Below are 16,899 nucleotides of genomic sequence, written 5' to 3' on the forward strand. Positions count from 1 at the left end.
CTCCAAGGCACATGGTCAAGCATCCATCTTCCCAACTGGGCCCCCTCAGATAAAAAAAAAATGCTACAAATGGTCTTTGTGGTTTTTCGAGGTTTGGGGTTGAAACGGCCTATGTTCAGACCCTACCTGAGCCACCCACCACCTGGGTAGCCTCTGATAATGGTAAATTTCTCCATTCTCATCTCCAACATGAAGGGACACTATTTAGAGCCTAGTGGCAAGTTGCCAGGGCATATGGTAACAGATGAGGGATGTAGTTCTGGTCACACTCATCCTGATCAGCCCTGAATCTGTTTTCAGAAGAAGTAATGGCAAGGGGCAGGAAATACTTTAGTCAACTCTTCCCACAGTACACAGAGGCCTTGGTGGGTAGTACTGTGGTTATGCTTTCAGTGCATGACAAACTCATTTCTCCAGGTGCAGATAAGATTTTTGCAAAGCACTGGCATTGAGCTGCATTTTAAATATGTCCATGTAATTCCCAGCAGCTGACCACTCAAAATATATAATAAACAGACAATAGATAGGAAGATAAATCAATCAGTAGACAAAGATATAGGGATAGATAGATAGATTTAGATATAAATGATAGCTATATAAACAAGGGACAGAGTGATATAAATGATAGATAGACATGATAGATGGATAGATAGAAATAATAGAGATATAGATAGATAGAAATAAAAGACAGAGATAGATAAGTAGAAAGATAGAAATAATAGAGATATAGATATATATAAATAATAGAGAGAAATAAATATAAATGGGGTTTCCCAGGTGGCATTAGTGGTAAAGAACCCTCCTATCAATGCAGGAGACATTAGAGACTCAGGTTCAATCCCTGGGTCAGGAAGATCCCCTAAAGTAGGGAGTGGCAACCCACTCCAGTATTCTTGCCTGGAGAATCCCATGGACTGAGGAGCCTGGTAAGTTACATCCATAACATCACAAAGAATCAGACACAACTGAAGCAATTTAACATGCACACATAGATCTAGATAAATGGTAGGTAGATAGATCAAGCCAGACATCTAGGTGTATGAAGTCAAGTCGGCCTTAGGAAGCATCACTAGGAACAAAGCTAGTGGAAATGATGGAATTACAGCTGAGTTATTTCAAATCCTAAAAGATGATGCTGTGAAAGTGCTGCATTCATTATGCTAGCAAATTTGAAAACTCAGCAGTGCCTACAGGACTGGAAAAGGTCAGTTTTCATTGCAATCCCAAAGAAGGTCTATGCCAAAGAATGTTCAAAATACTGCACGATTGCACTCATTTCACATGAAAGCAAAGTAATGCTAAAAAAAAGTCTCCAAGCTAGGCTTCAATAGTACTTGAACTGAGAACCTCAAGATATTCAAGCTGGATTTAGAAAAGGCAGAGAAACCATAGATCAAATTTCCAACATCCATTGGATCATCAAAAAAGCAAGAGAATTCCAGAAAAACATCTACGTCTACTTCATTGACTACACCAAAGCATTCAACTGTGTGGATCACCACAAACTGGAAAATTCTGAAAGAGATGGGAATAACAGACCACCTTATCTGTATACAGGTCAAGAAGCAACAGCTGGAATTGGACATGACAATGAACTGGTTCCAAATTGGGCAAGGAGTACATCAAGACTGTGTATTGTTACCCTGCTTATTTAACTTATATGTGGAGAACGTCATGAGAAATGCCAGGCTGGATGAAGCGCAAGCTGGAATCAAGATTGCTGGGAGAAATATCAATAAATATGTAGATGCCACTATCCTTATGGTAGAAAGCAAAGAGGAACTAAAGAACATCTTGATGAAGGTGAAAGAGGAGAGTGAAAAGGCTGGCTTAAAATTCAACATTCAAAAAGCAAAGATCACAGCATCCTGTCCAATCACTTCATGGCAAATAGATGGGGAAACAATGAAGACAGTGACAGAATTTATTTTCTTGGGCTCCAAAATCACTGCAGATAGTGACTGCAGCCATGAAATTAAAAGATGCTTGCTCCTTGGAAGGAAAACTATGACAAACCTAGACAGGGTATTAAGAAGTTTTGGGAGCCGCATTAGGCATTACTGACAAAATAGAGGCACGGCCTTAAACCCCCTCCCTTTGTTCCATACGCACGGACCCAGAATGAAGGAGTTAGGCTTTGTGATTCTGACTTGTTTTTTCCTTTCCTCAGCTGAGTTGACTGAAGAGAATAATTCATAAAGTTAATCACTGACATTTGTTCAAGGACTTTTACAAAAGAGTGTTCCAGGGTGAGCACAGAGGTTGCAGCTTGAGACCTGGGAGGGATTCCTATCTGAAGCCTATTTGTGAGAAAAGGACTTAGAAAGATAAGAATTAAACTGAGGAATGTGGTATGCAGCCAGACATTAGCATGAGTTACAGTGTATTCACAAGGACACATGAAAAAGTAGATAACAGAATCACTGAGGAAGGAACTCCTTTTGAGGCGCAACAATAATTTTTGGAAAAAAATAAATCTGGGTCAATGGGAACTAAAAATATCAAACCTCTGACCTAATGCTTTTGTAAAAGTATACAAGAGACTCATAAGCTTGACATAAACATGCAGTCCAAAAAAAAACTGAGAGGCTGCCTCAGTTTCTCACCGACACTGCCCATCCCTTCAGGTTGAATCCCTGGCTGCTGGAGCTGGACTCTGGCAAAGAAGCAGAGATATTACTTTGCTGACAAAGATCCATATAGTCAAAGCTGTGGTTTTTCCAGTAGTCATGTACAGATGTGAAAGTTGGACCATAAAGAAGGCTGAGCATTGAAGAATTGATGCTTTCCAACTGTGGTGCTGGAGAAGACTCTTTAGAGTCCCTTGGACTGCAAGGAGATCAAATCAGTCCATCCTAAAGGAAATCAGCGCAGAATATTCATTAGAAGGACTGATGCCGAAGTGGAAATTCCAATACCTTGGTCACCTGATGTGAAGAACTGACTCTTTGGAAAAGACCCTGATTCTAGGAAAGATCAAAGGCAGGAGGAGAAGGAGACAACAGAGGATGAGAGGATGAGATGGTTGGATGGCATCACCAACTCAGTGGATATGAGTTTGAGCAAGCTCCGGATGATGCTGAAGGTCAGGGAGACCTGGCTTGCTGAAGTCCATGAAGTCACAAAGAGTTGGACACAACTGAGTGGCTGAACAACAACAACACATAAAATAAATGCTGTGGATATTATATTCCAATAAAATTGCTAATAAAAAAGAAAAAGAAAGAATCATGGATTGAAGGGAAGCCAAGGTCAGAATAAGCGGGAACATGGAATTTTTTCTGTCAGAATGGGACAGGCTTGCCCACACTGCACCACGTGATGTCGAGTGGACTGTGTGTGTACTGGGGGCAGTGGGGTAGGGGTGGAAGAGAAGTGGAACTGTATGTTGAAGAACCACTGGATTAAACAAATTAAACAGGCTTCTTTACTGCAGGGCTTTGGGGAAACTACAAAGTCCATGGACAGAGTGAACCTCAAGAGAAGATTCACAGGCATGGTTACCCAAATTTCTCTGATCTTTGAACACCCTGCCACAGCCTAATGAATAAAACAACAGATAAAGAACAGACTGACTAAGTGGTACTACAGCCTGGATGGCGTGGGTCAGTAGGACATCAAAGGCCATCAGTTCCTTCTGAGTAACCAACCACATGCAAAATGCCTTTCTGACCTCAGAATGCTTTTCTAACCAATTCAAGTCTCCTACATGATGGCTGGAAGATCAGGTTTGCATTTGCCTGAAAAAACTCCTCTGTTTTACTTGATGGGAAAACAAGTAGAGACTACAGATGATCCAAGAAGGAGCTTCAATTAGACAAGCATGAAGAGCATGTCAGATGTCAGCAAAATAAGAACCTGGAAAAGTGAGTTGTAAGATATTGGATGTAAGTGCCGCAGCCTAAGTCTAAAATGGGACATGTAAGTGACTCAGGGAAAACTTCACATTTTGCATGCAGCTTAGTTAATTTTTTATGTATGTATAAATGATGCTCCCCCATGAGAATCAGTTGGTAAACTGACTTTCGGAGTAGAAGCAAAAGCAAGATTTACAAGAGAATGAGAGGGGAGGCGGTCCTAAGATGGTGGAGGAATAGGATGGGGAGACCACTTTCTCCCCCACAAATTCATCGAAAGAACGTTTGCATGCCAAGCAAATTCCACAGAACAAATTCTGAATACTGGCAGAGGACATCAGGCACCCAGAAAGGCAGCCCATTGTCTTCAAAAGGAGGTAGGACAAAATATAAAAGATAAAAAGAGAGGCAAAAGAGATAGGGACAGAGATCCATCCCTGGAAGGGAGTCTTAAAAAAGAGAGAAGTTTCCAAACACCAGGAAACACTCTCTCCGGTGGGTCTGTGGCGAGCCTTGGAATCTCAGAGGGCAAAATAACCGGGAGGAAAAATAAATAAATAATTAAAACCCACAGATTACGTGCCTAACAGCAACTCCCAGCAGAGCAGCAGCCCAGACGCTCCCATCCCCCACTAGCAAGCGGGGAATGGACAGGGAGGCATGGGCTGCATTGCTTAGGGTAAGGACCGGGCCTGAATGCCCCAAGGGAAATCTGAGGGAATTAGCTTGAGATAGCAACCCAGACTGTGGGATAGCTATCCCGCGAAGGGCCCTAACCTAAGACACTGCCAGGCCTGCTCACAGAACAAAGGACTGAGCAGAGCTAGCCAGCTGTGGACCAGCCCATCCCCCGCCAGAGACAGGCATGTGAGGGCAGCCAGAGCCAGAAGAGGGCAATCCAGCCCCAGAGAGGCATCCTATACCAAACTGCAAGCAGACTTTGTTGCTAACCAAGACTCCTTGGGATTCTGGATGGTTGACATCCACCAGGAGGGTCGCAACCAGAGATCAGCTCCCCAGAAGAGACACACGGCAAACCTGAGAAGGCACACCCATTGTCCACCCAGAAAACCGAGCAGCTGGGACAGGGGAAGTGATAAGACACAGCCTTCAACTGGGGGCAGTTGTGCTCACCAAGCACCTGGTTACCTGAGCTGCTCAGACCTGGGACGGGCACAAAACGCAGGCCCGACCAAGTCTGTGCCTCTGTGGAGTACCCGAGAACCTGAACCTAAGTGGCTTAGACCTGGGGAGTGCATGCAACCCACGGCCCTCATCAGACAGTTCCTGGCAGAGCAACCTAGAGTCCGAGCAGTGTAGACTGGGAAAGCACACACTCTGTGAGTGGGGGCAAACCCAGTGTGGCTGAAACACTGTGAGCACTCACCACATATGCCAGTGATGTTTGTTTGCAGTGTTCCTCTCCCCTCACAGCACAACTGAACAAGTGAGGCTAAACAAAGTGACCACCGCCACCCACCTTGTGTCAGGGCGGAAATTAGATGCTGAAGAGACCAGCAAACAGATGAAGCTAAAATAGAGGGAACAGCTTTGGAAATGACAGGTGCAATAGGTTAAAACCCTGTAGTTAGCCCCATCTACACATAGGAAGGGGCCTATAGACCTTGAAGTATAAGCCGGGCCAAGGAACTATCTGAAAATGAACTGGCCCCACTCTTGTTTGCAACAGCTCCAGAGAAAGTCCTAGATATATTTTTACTATTATAATTTTTAATTTTTTTTATTTTAAGTCCTCTATTACTCCTTTAATTTTTATTTTTATAACCTACTATTAACTTGCAAAAAAAGAAAGATGCTATTTTTAAAGCAAACTTCATATATGTATATATTTTATAATTTTTGTGACTTTGGTTTTCTTTTTCTTTTCTTTTTTTTAATATTGTATTTTTGAGAATCTAACATCTACTCAAGATTTTTAATCTTTGCTTTATGGTATTTGTTATGAACTTTGTACCTTTAAGAACCCAATATTCAGTACCCATTTTTACTTGGGAACAAGATCACTGGCTTGATTGCTCTCAACCCCTTTTAACTCTCCTTTTTCTCCACCAGGTCACCTCTATCTCCCCCCTCCCCTTTTCTTCTTTACCCAACTCTGTGAATCTCTTTGTGTGTTCTGGGCTGTGGAGAACACTTAGCGAACTGATTACTGGCTGGGTCTGTCTCTCTCCTTTTGATTCCCCCTTTTATTCTCCTGGCCACCTCTGGCTCCTTCCTCCCTCTTCTCTTCTCTGTGTAACTCCATGAACATCTCTGAGGGATCCAGACTGTGGAGAGCACACAGGGAAGTGATTACTGGCTAGCTTGCACTCTCCCCTTTTGATTCCTCCTCTTCTCCTCCTGGTCACCTCTATCTCTCTCCTCCCTGTTCTCTGCTCCATGTAATTCTGTGTACCTCTCCGGATGTCCCTCACTGTGGAGAAACCAATACAATATTGTAACATTTAAAAAAAAGCCCAGAAATAAACTCACACACTTATGATCCATTAATCTATAATAATAATAATGATATGATCTACGTACTTTGCCGTTATGATGACATATAGCATGTAAAATGTTCAATATGTCTAATATTTATTTCATTTCAATGACATCAGTCTGTCATTACACAATAAATCAAAAAGAAAGTCTACAAAAAAAAAAGAGAGTGAGAGAATGAGGTTAGGGAGAAAAACTTCAGTCTTGGGGTAATAAATCTTACTTATGCTTTTTGGGGGTGGGGGGTAAATTGACTAGTTAATAACTAGCAAGGTGGGAATTTGGGCATTTTGTCCTTGAGGAATTCAAATAAGTCTGTCCAAAAAATCCAATTTCAGTTATTTGTGGGTTCTCCAGAAAACTTTGAGAGTTGAATATGGAGCAAGAACAATCGTGACAGGTTATATCTATGGAATGTTGACCACCATTCTGCCATTTACACCCACACCTTAGTAAGGCCACACAACTAGACTGACAGAAATTTCACATGAATATAATGGAGTGTTATCTTCAAAATGTTGGAAGAAAATAATTGCTAATCTAGAATTTTATATCCAGTTGAACTAACATGCAAATGTAAAGCCATAATTAAGACATTTTCAAACACACAAATAGTAGTAAAGTTTACCACCTGTAGCACCTGCTACCACCTGAGTAGCATCACTAAAACAATCAGGAAGATGTACAAACCCATATCTACATCACAGGATACATTGTTCAGTCATTAAGTCATGTCTGACTCTTTGTGACCCCATGGACTGCATCACGCCAGGCTTCCCTGTCCTTCCTTATCTCCAGAAGTTTGCTCAAGCCCATGTCCATTGAGTCTGATGCCATCCAATCATCTCATCCTCTGTGACCCCCTTCTCCTGCCCTCAATCTTTCCCAGCATCAGAGTCTCTTCCAATGAGTTGGCTCTTCCAGTCAGGTGGCCAAAGTATTGGAGCTTCAGCTTCAGTCCTTCCAATGAATATTCAGGACTGATTTCCTTTAGGACTGCCTGATTTGATCCCCTTGGAGTCCAAGAAACTCTCAAGAGTCTTCTCCAACACCGCAGCTCAAAAGCATCAGTTCTTTGGTGCACAGCCTCCTTTATGGTCCAACGCTCACATCCATACATGATTACTGGAAAAACCATAGCTTTGACTGTACTTTGTTGGCAAAGTAATGTCTCTGCTTGTTAATATGCTGTCTAGGTTTTGTCATAGCTTTTCTTCCAAGAAGCAAGTGTTTTTGGAGCCCAAGAAAATAAAGTCTGTCACTGTTTCCATTATTTCCCCATCTATTTGCCATGAAGTAATGGAACCGGATGCCATGATATTTGTTTTTTCAGTGCTGAGTTTTAAGCTGCTTTTTTCATTTATTCTTATTGCTTCTAATATCTCAATTCCTAGATATAGGTCTCCAGCTCAGATGTTTCTCCTGGGCTCTCAGACCTGTACAATCTACTACCTCCCAGACATCATTACTCAAACAGCTCCATCCATTGCAAACTCTCTCTGTACAAGTTGATAAAATAAAATGCATATGCTAGGGCAAAACAAGAAAAAATAACATAGAATTCTATCTGTGTGTCTGTTTGGGCCTCCTCCCTTGAGTACTGGGTGTTGGCATTTCACATTAACCAGAGCTGCCCAAAGACCAGTGTGCCTGCTTGACTGTAAAGATAGATTTCTTTCTTTCTTCTGACTCTAATAGTGTAACTTCTTAAACAATAGCATTCTTTCCCAGCTCTGCAGGAAGTCAAGGTGACTTGCTGCTCCCTCTGTCTGTTCTTATCTGGGTCATGCATCCTTAATGAATTTTATATAAAATATCAGTGTGTCATTTTGATGTATGCTTCTTCATCTCACTTTTTCCATTACAGTCCTTATATCTGTTTTTTATTTGCTTTGTTTTCTAAATTTTTTAATATAACATTGAATAGAATGTTATAGAAACAGTAAATTAAGCTTCCTGTCTTATTTCTCCCTTTAAAGCCGGGTTTCTTCCCTTTGCTGAACTATGTATCCAAATAAAATTTAAGGCCTTTGAGGCGATATAATTCAATACAAAGGAAATGCATGATCTAGGTAGATTAACATTTGTGGGTCTTATTTTCCTCATGCATTAATTTGCCAGTTAATTGAGTAATAAATTAGTTAATACTCATTTATTCCACTTTGCTAAACATAGAGGATCCTTTTTTAAAAGTACTTTTTTTTGAGGCACTGGTTTATAACATTATATGTTTCATGAATACAACATTATCTTTGACTTCAGTGCAAGCTATATAGCATGTTTGTGGCCAAATGTTTAGTTTTACCAGTCACCCTATAGTTGACCTCCTTTACCCATTTTGTCTTTCCTCCCCCCTCTTCCCCTCTGGTTATGACTACTCTGTTCTCTGTATCTTGTTTGTTTTGGTTTGGTTTGGTTTGGTTTGCTCACTTATTTGATTTATTATTTTTATGATATTTCATATGTGTACATGCCAAGTTGCTTGAGTTGTGTCTGACTGTTTGCAGCTCTATGAACTATAGCCCACCAGGCTCCTCTATCCATTGGATTCTCCAGGCAAGAATACTGGAGTGGATTGCCATGCCCTCCTCCAGGATATCTCCCTGACTCAAAGATCAAACCCACATCTCTTAAGACTCCTGCTCTGGCAGGCAGTATTTTTTACCATTAGCACAACCTGGGAAGCCTTATACTTCATGCTGCTGCTAAGTCACTTCAGTCATGTCCAACTCTGTGCAACCCCATAGATGGCAGCCCACCAGGCTCCCCCGTCCCTGGGATTCTCCAGGCAAGAACACTGGAGTGGGTTGCCATTTCCTTCTCCAATGCATGAAAGTGAAAAGTGAAAGTGAAATCATTCAGTCGTATCCGACTCTTAGCGACCTCATGGACTGCAGCCTACCAGGCTCCTCCATCCATGGGATTTTCCAGGCAAGAGTACTAGAGTGGGGCGCCATTGCCTTCTCTGCCTATACTTCATACATGAGTGCAAAAAGAAGAAAGCAGGCAGGGTTTCTTAGTCTCAGCACTACTGACTCTATATGAGGTATATCAGCATTCCTGGCCTCCACCCACTGGACGCGATAGCAGAGAGCCCACATCCCAACCACACCCTCTACTCCTGCAGGTTGTGACAACCAAAAACATCTCCAGACATTACCAGATGTCCCTTGAGGGGCAATATTGCCCCTGTCCCAGTCCAGAAACACAGCTTTCAAAGGTGTTCTCACATTTCACCATTAGGTTTGAATTTTGCTCTGAGATTTCTGTATACACCAATTAGGGTTTAGGGTTACAAACCACAGAAACTGTTTCAGGCTAAACTTATCACAAAAGTCACAACAAAAGAGAGATATCCGGCTTCTAACAGAATCAATGAGGAGGCTGAGAAAAGCAGGCTTAGAGAATAGGCACGAACCAAGGAGTGATGTGGGGAGCCAGGGCCCAGAAAAGTTTCCAAGAACAACCTGGTGAGGGTACTGGCTAGAAGCTTCTTTCCTTGCCCACCAGAGACAGTCCCACATCAGTCCCACTTCTTTGTGAAAATTGTTCCTGATCAAGGTCACTGGTAGAGCATCGTATCCACGAGGCTCAAGTCACAAAGCAGCTGGGGTGGGCAGGGAGCAGGATCTGAATTTTGGGACTTTCTAGAGTGGTAAATGGGACCAGAGTCTCACTGCCACTCACAGTTAAGTGGATTTTCCAGATGTAGGAAGGAGATTCAGATGCTGGGCAACCTAAAACTATGTGCAGATGTTGTTGTTCAGTCACTAAATTGAGTCCAGCTCTTTGCGACCCCATGGACGGCAGCATGCCAGGCTTCCCAGTCCTTCACCATCTCCCAGAGTTTGCTCAAATTCATATCCACTGAATCAGTGATGCTATCTAAACATCTTATCCTCTGCTGTCCCCTTCTCCTTTTGCACGAACATTGAGATGTAAAAAATAATCAGTATGCATTTATCACATTAAGGAAATACTTTCAAAGCCAATTTTTTTTTTTTTTTGGCATGAGGGCTAGTTGATGATTTTTACATCTATTTTCTTTTTAATTTTCTTTTTAAATGTGAGTTTTCTATTGCTGTGTAGCAAATCGCCTCATACCATTTATTCTCTCACATCTCTGCAGGTGACAAGTCTGGGTGTGCTGGAGAGCATTCTACTAAGGACCTCTCACTGTTGCAAAGTGTCACTCAAGCTGGATCTTTATCTGGAAGCTTGGGGGAAGAATTTGTTTCCAGGTTCATCCAGTCTTTTGGCACATTCATTTCCTCGAAGCTATAAGACTGAAGTCCAACTTCTGTGTTGGCTATCAGCTGAAGATGCCCACATTCCCTGACAATGGCTGCCCCACCCTTAACCCAGCAATAGCATGCTGTTTCCTCAATCTTGGCATCACTGTGACTTTTCCTCCTGCCACCAGCCAGGAAAAACTCTCTGTGTTTTTTTTTTTTTCTTAATTTTATTTTTGGCTGTACTACAAGACTTGTGGGATATTAGTTCCTTGACCAGGGATCAAACTCACGTCCCCTGCATTGGAAGCTTGGAATCCTAACCACTGGACTGGACTGCCAGTCTCCTGGAGAATTCCATGGACAGAGGAGCCTGGCAGGCTACAGTCCAGGGGGTTGCAAAGAGTCGGACACAACTGAACGTGCACATCCACACACCCACCACCCAAATAATAGCTCTTTTCATTAACTCAGAGTCAACTGATTAGTAACCTTAATTACATCTGCAAAATCCCTTTATCCATGTAATACAACATAATCATGGCTGTGGTGTTTCATCATATCTTGAGGGACCATTTTAGAATTCAGTCCCACCATATCTTATGAAGTTGTTCATTATCTGACTCTAAATTATCTAGTCTTGTCCTTTTCAGCTCAGGCTGCCATAACGAATACAATAGACTGGGTGGCTTAAAGGACAGACGTTTATTTCTTACCATTCTGCAGGCTCAGAGTCTAAGATCAAGGCCCCAGCAGGCTCAGTTCCTACACGAGAGACATTCTGTCTCTCACAGCACTGCTTATATAGGCATTGATCCCATCACGAGGACTCCATCCTCCCAATCTAACCACCTCTACAAGGTCCCACCTCCATATACCATCACATTGGGGGTAAGAGCTGCAATATATGAATTTGAAAGGGGTACAGACATTGAGTCCAGAGCAGGTCATCATTTAGTCCTTCCCCTTGGACCATGACAACATTCCCCCCACTAACTCAACATGCTCCTACTGACATCCAGCCCTTACACACACACAAGTTTTTGTCCCTGAAGCCTCCAGCTCCTCCCAGGAGGCTGAGTCTCACACAGGTCTCAGGTTAGAGTTCACTTTTTCTAGAGAGCTCTTCTGGTCCCTCAAGAATACATCAGTACCTCTCTATGGGCACACACTGCACCCTGCATATAATTTACCAAAGGCCTTATCACACTGCACTGTGAACACCTGTCTACAGATCATTTCCTTTTTATAGAGGGCAAGAACCCTGGTCCACAACAATAAATGTTCAACAAAAATTTGATGAATGAATGGGTAGCAGTTGGCAGTCAGTACACTTGGAAATCTAAACATCTAATTGCTTTAATATATATGCCTCTGGAGTGAAATAAGTCAGAAAGAGAAAAACAAATATCATATACTAATGCATATATGTATTGAATCTAGAAAATAGTACTGATGACCCTATTATAGGGAAGAAATGGAGGTGCGGATGTAGAGGACAGACTTGTAGACACAGCAGGGGAAGGAGATGGTAGGAAGAATTGCAAAAGTAGCACTGACATATATATACCATCATGCGTAAGACATTCAGTTGTGAATGTTTAGTTAGTCATCCAGTCGTGTCCAATGCTTTGCGACCCCTTGGACTATAGCTCACCAGGCTCCTCTGTCCATGGAATTTCTCCAGGCAAGAATACTAGAGTGGGTAGCCATTCCCTTCTCCAGGAGATTTTCCCAACCAAGGGATCAAACCCAGGTCTCCAACATTGCAGGCGGATTCTTTAGACCAGTTAGACCTAAACGTTGACGATACTGACTCCTGTTTACCTCACCACCAACCCATCAGAAGAATGTTTATGAGCTGATCATGCCCTCTTTTACTATAAAACTTGTCACTGTCTTCCCCAAGTTGGGACAGTTGGTTTTGAGGGCATTAGCCCGCTATAGTCCCCTTTGCCTGGCAACATGATAAAGCTCTCCTTTTCTACTTCACCCAAAACTCTGTCTCTGAGATTTGGTTCAACAATGGTGTTCAAAGAAGCTGAGCATTGGGTATCATGGGTAGCATTCTTTCCTTTGGATAAAGCTTCTGTCTTAATTCATGTGGTTCCACTGAGACTATCAGTCACCATCTGTGACCGTCAAGGCTGCAGGGCCATAAGAATGAACCACAATTCCGATGTGGCCCATCAGAACTCCCTCTCCCTCCACCACCCCTACCCTCTGCAACATGGATTTACCCAAGGCATGGGCCTATGTCACAAGCAGACCAGTCAGAGGACTTTGAATGAGGGAACAGAAGCTCAAAAGATGCTTTCTCCTTCTGCAGGTACAACTCCCAGGGTCCATGGCCTCTGTCCACTGACAGAGAATTTGACTCAATAGAAGAAAATAAGGTTGTCTAGTCTTTGCTGGTAAGGTCTTTAAGATAAAATGAAGTCGTTAGGGTGGGCCCTGACCTGATATAACTGGGTGTCCTTATAAGACATCAGGATAGAGGGGGGACCACCTGAGGACAGAGGGAGAAGGTAGTTATCTACACAGAGGTTCCCAACCTCCAAAATCTGATGTCTGATGATCTGATATGAAGCTGATGTAATAATAATAGGAATAAAGTGAGCAACAATGTGCTTGAATCATCCCAAAGCCATCCCCCTCCCCTGCTCCCTCCTGCCTCTGCCCACCCATCTGTCTCTGCTCAACCCCAGAACCAAGTCCATGGAAAAACCATCTTCCACGAAACCAGTCCCTGGTGCCAAAATGGTCAGGGCCTGCAGGAAGCCAAGAGGCTTCAGAGGGAACCAGCACTGCCAACAATACCTTGATCTAGGACTTTCCACCTCCAAGGCTGACAGCAAATAAATGTCTGTAGTTTAAGTCTCCTGCTCTATGGTATTTTGTTACAGCAGCAGGAGCAGACTAGTACATGTGAAAAGAGGTATTTTGATCTTGGGTGACATCAGCCTGCAACAACCTGGAGTAGGGCTTGGGTTCCCAGCCCAAGACTGAGGCTGGGTCGCATTGTATCCAAGCCACAAGACCAGTGGTCAGTGACAGGGGCCTTAGCCTTCAGCTTTGCAGAAAATAATTTATACAAAGATGGAAAGTAGTGAAGCAAGTAAAGTATTTGTTAAGAGGAGAAAAGTGTAGTACATGTGAATAGACACACATGTAGACTCAGAGGGAAAGTCCCTGAGTCTCACCCTCATGGCATTTAAATTACAATTATGGGCTATTTCTTCTGGGTTCCATTTGGCCAGTCATTCTGATTTGTTCTGGTTCACAGGCCATATTTGGTATATCTCAGGAACCTCCCATGTGTGTGCACGCAACTCTTAGCCAAGATGAATCCTACTGAAAAGGCCTGCGGGTAGAACATCCTTGACATGACTCTCCTTTGGCCTCCAGGGGACCTTTTCTGCACATGTGTGGTCAGGGAGGTCTTCTGACTTAGGGAATGAAAAGTATGTGGTCTGTGCAGGATCCAGCCTCCTCCCTTAATTGCCCTGCAATTCTTGTCTGGGAGTTTCCGTCAATAGAGAATGAATCTCCAATTGCTTTACCCTGGAGAAGGGGTGTGAGGGGTGGCATCTGCCTCCTGCCTCCTGCCTCGATTTGACTCAGAGGGAGTGTCAATGACAGGGAAGAGAAGAGGTCTGCAATCTCATCCTGGAGTTCTCCAACACTTGCTGGCCAGCCTGGGAAGCATACGTGGAACCAGCAGAGGAGACCAGGGAGGAGAGGCCAAGGTGGGAGGAAATCCAGCAGAGCGTGTGATCTTGGACTTGGAGGAGGGGAGCCTGAGGGAGCAGGCTGGGCTCAGCAGGGTTAGAGTGTGCTGAGGGTCCCAGCAAGACGCAGGTGCTGGGCAGGTGGGTCATGCGTGCCTCCACCAGGATGATCAGAACAGTGGCCAGGTGAGGGAGAACAGGAGCTGAGGAAGGGCAGTGGGAAGGCTGCTCTTTGGAGAGGTGGTAATGTTAAGGAAAAATAGAGGAAGGGACCATACTGAGAAAGGAGGGAAGTCCAGTGAGTTGTCTTTGAGTGGAGAGTGAGAGCACGTTTGTGTGTCATGGGAATGTTCTAGAAGGGAGGCATGCTGGCACTGCAGATGGGGGAAGTGACAGTAGTGGGAGTGGAGTCTGTGAAGGGAGTATCAGGAGGGGAAGGTCAGGCCTCTCAGGGGACCAAGGACAGTCCCATCTCATCACTGGAGGGAGGGAAATTCTTGGCTGGGTGGCCACCCATCCTTCTGGAACCAAGCAGGACCCTGTGGGGCTCCTGGGCCTGGAAGCCTTCCTGTGTCACCCGTTCCTTATTTGCGGAACAGACCCCAGCCTATATGACCTTCCTTGTGTCCCCAAAGTGAAAGTAAAAGTTGGTCACTCAGTCATGCCCAACTCTTTGGAACCCCATGAACTGTAGCTGCCAGTCTCCTCTGTCCATGGAATTCTCCAGGCAGGAATACTGGAGTGGGTTGCCATGCCCTTCTCCAGGGGATCTTCCCACCCGAGGGATCAAACTCATGTCTCTCAGATTCCAGGCAGCTTCTTTACCATTTGAGAAACTCTTACCAAATGGAGGTGACCGCTTGGGGCCAGGTTAAAGGAGTGCAGGCCCTGCCACATACCCTGAACCTATCAACCCCGTCCTTGAAACATTGCTATAAACTCCTCACCAAATCCTCCCAGGTGAAACACACAGTTTTGAGGACACAAGCCCTCTGTGTTCTTCTTTTCCTGGCAAAGCAATAAAGCTCTTCTTTTCTACTTCACCCAAAATTCTTGTCTCTATGATTTGATTCAGCACTGGGGTGGGCTTCCCTGGTAGCTCAGTTGGTTAAGAATCCACCTGCAATGCAGGAGACCCTGGTTCAATTCCTGGGTCAGCAAGATCCCCTGGAGAAGGGGTGGGCTACCCACTCTGGTATTCCTGACTTCCCTGGTGGCGCAGATGGTAAAGAATCCACCTGCAATTCGGGAAACCTGGGTTCAATCCCTGGGTTGGGAAGATCCCCTGGAGGGGGAAATGGCAACCCACTCCAGTATTCCTGCCTGGAGAATCACCACAGACAGAGGAGCCTGGCTGGCTACAGTCCATGGGATTGCAGAGTCAAACATGACTGAGAGACTAAGCACAGCACAGAGGCATCACTTTGAAGCTGTCCCATTCTCTGCCTGTCTCTAGGCTTCCACACCCCATGACACACAGCCTGCACCCCCTGTCTGATTCCTCCAACTTCTTTTTTGCCCTTATTTGCATTTATTTTTGCAGTATTTATTCCCAGGCCATAAGTTTTTGTTCCTTCAGTTTCTTCTGAGCTATCTTTTTCTTCTGTGCCACCTCCTCTTCTGGTTTAGGAACAATCTGTTCTCTTTCAGTAAGGATCATCTCACTGTGGCAGGGTGAGCCCATGTATGGGTTGATCCGACCATGAGCTCGGTATGTCCTGCACCGCATCTTGGGGGCTTTGTTCACCAGATGTGCTCAATGACCAGAGAATCTACATCTAAGCCCTTAAGTTCAGCACTACTCTTTGCATTTCTGAGCATGTGCAATAAAAATTCAGCACTATTTTTGGGCCACCAACCCTGCATCCAGCCCCACTACTTGGCCTGTACACACCTACCAACTCCACCATTGTAATGATGGAATGGCACATGTTGCTTCTTAAGGGTGACATCCTTCAGACACATGGTGGCTTTTTGGATATGCATACCCTTAATGGCCTGGGAAGCTTCACAAATGTTCTCAAAGTAAACACAAAGATCTGAACCTCTTGAGTTGCATGACTTTATGGGGGTTTCTGTGTCAAACACACCATCTTTAGAAGTCATGTTTAGAAGTCACAGGTTGCTTACCGGGAAAACTCCCTCCAACTTCTGTCTTGAGTCTGAGATGGGCTGAGTTTGCTGTCTGCAGGAAGCATGGGTGGATGGTGACCTGCAGGTCTGCAGTACCACAGGAATTGTGGCAAATACACACACAAGTCAAAGAAAAATACATCTGTTTTGATCATTTTATTTCCATGTAAATGACACTTTGAAAGGTCAAGGATTCAAGCTCTAGCTCAGAGATGAGTCACCAGGAAAATTCTAAATGTACAGTTGTAAAGGTATAGTTCGCAAGGCTTGAGTTCTTAAACTTAAATGGTAGTTTTAAAAAATAGGAATATACCTGAGAGAAAGAAAATCGCAAAGGGTGCCTGCCCCAAAAGCCCCGGGCTTATGAATCCCATCAGGAGACCTCATCTCTTGCCTCTCGCCAAACACTGTGCCCTCAGGACCACCCCACAAGAGTTAAGGCCCATG

At 44.1% G+C, this 16,899-nt stretch overlaps 1 long non-coding RNA gene and 1 pseudogene across 1 annotated transcript; one reads left to right on the forward strand and one right to left on the reverse strand.

Annotated features, from left to right (window-relative positions):
• Positions 1 to 5,336: 5,336 nt before the first annotated feature.
• LOC120856869 lies at positions 5,337 to 14,354 on the forward strand. The gene is made up of 3 exons (XR_005719504.1): positions 5,337 to 5,421; positions 10,642 to 10,647; positions 14,345 to 14,354. It is a non-coding gene; the product is annotated as an uncharacterized LOC120856869 (long non-coding RNA).
• Positions 14,355 to 15,844: 1,490 nt separating this feature from the next.
• On the reverse strand, positions 15,845 to 16,320 carry LOC120856875 (annotated as a pseudogene).
• Between the last annotated feature and the right edge of the window lie 579 nt (positions 16,321 to 16,899).

Source organism: Oryx dammah, unplaced genomic scaffold (genome assembly GCF_014754425.2).
Source record: "Oryx dammah isolate SB20612 unplaced genomic scaffold, SCBI_Odam_1.1 HiC_scaffold_2, whole genome shotgun sequence".
Taxonomy (NCBI): domain Eukaryota; kingdom Metazoa; phylum Chordata; class Mammalia; order Artiodactyla; family Bovidae; genus Oryx; species Oryx dammah.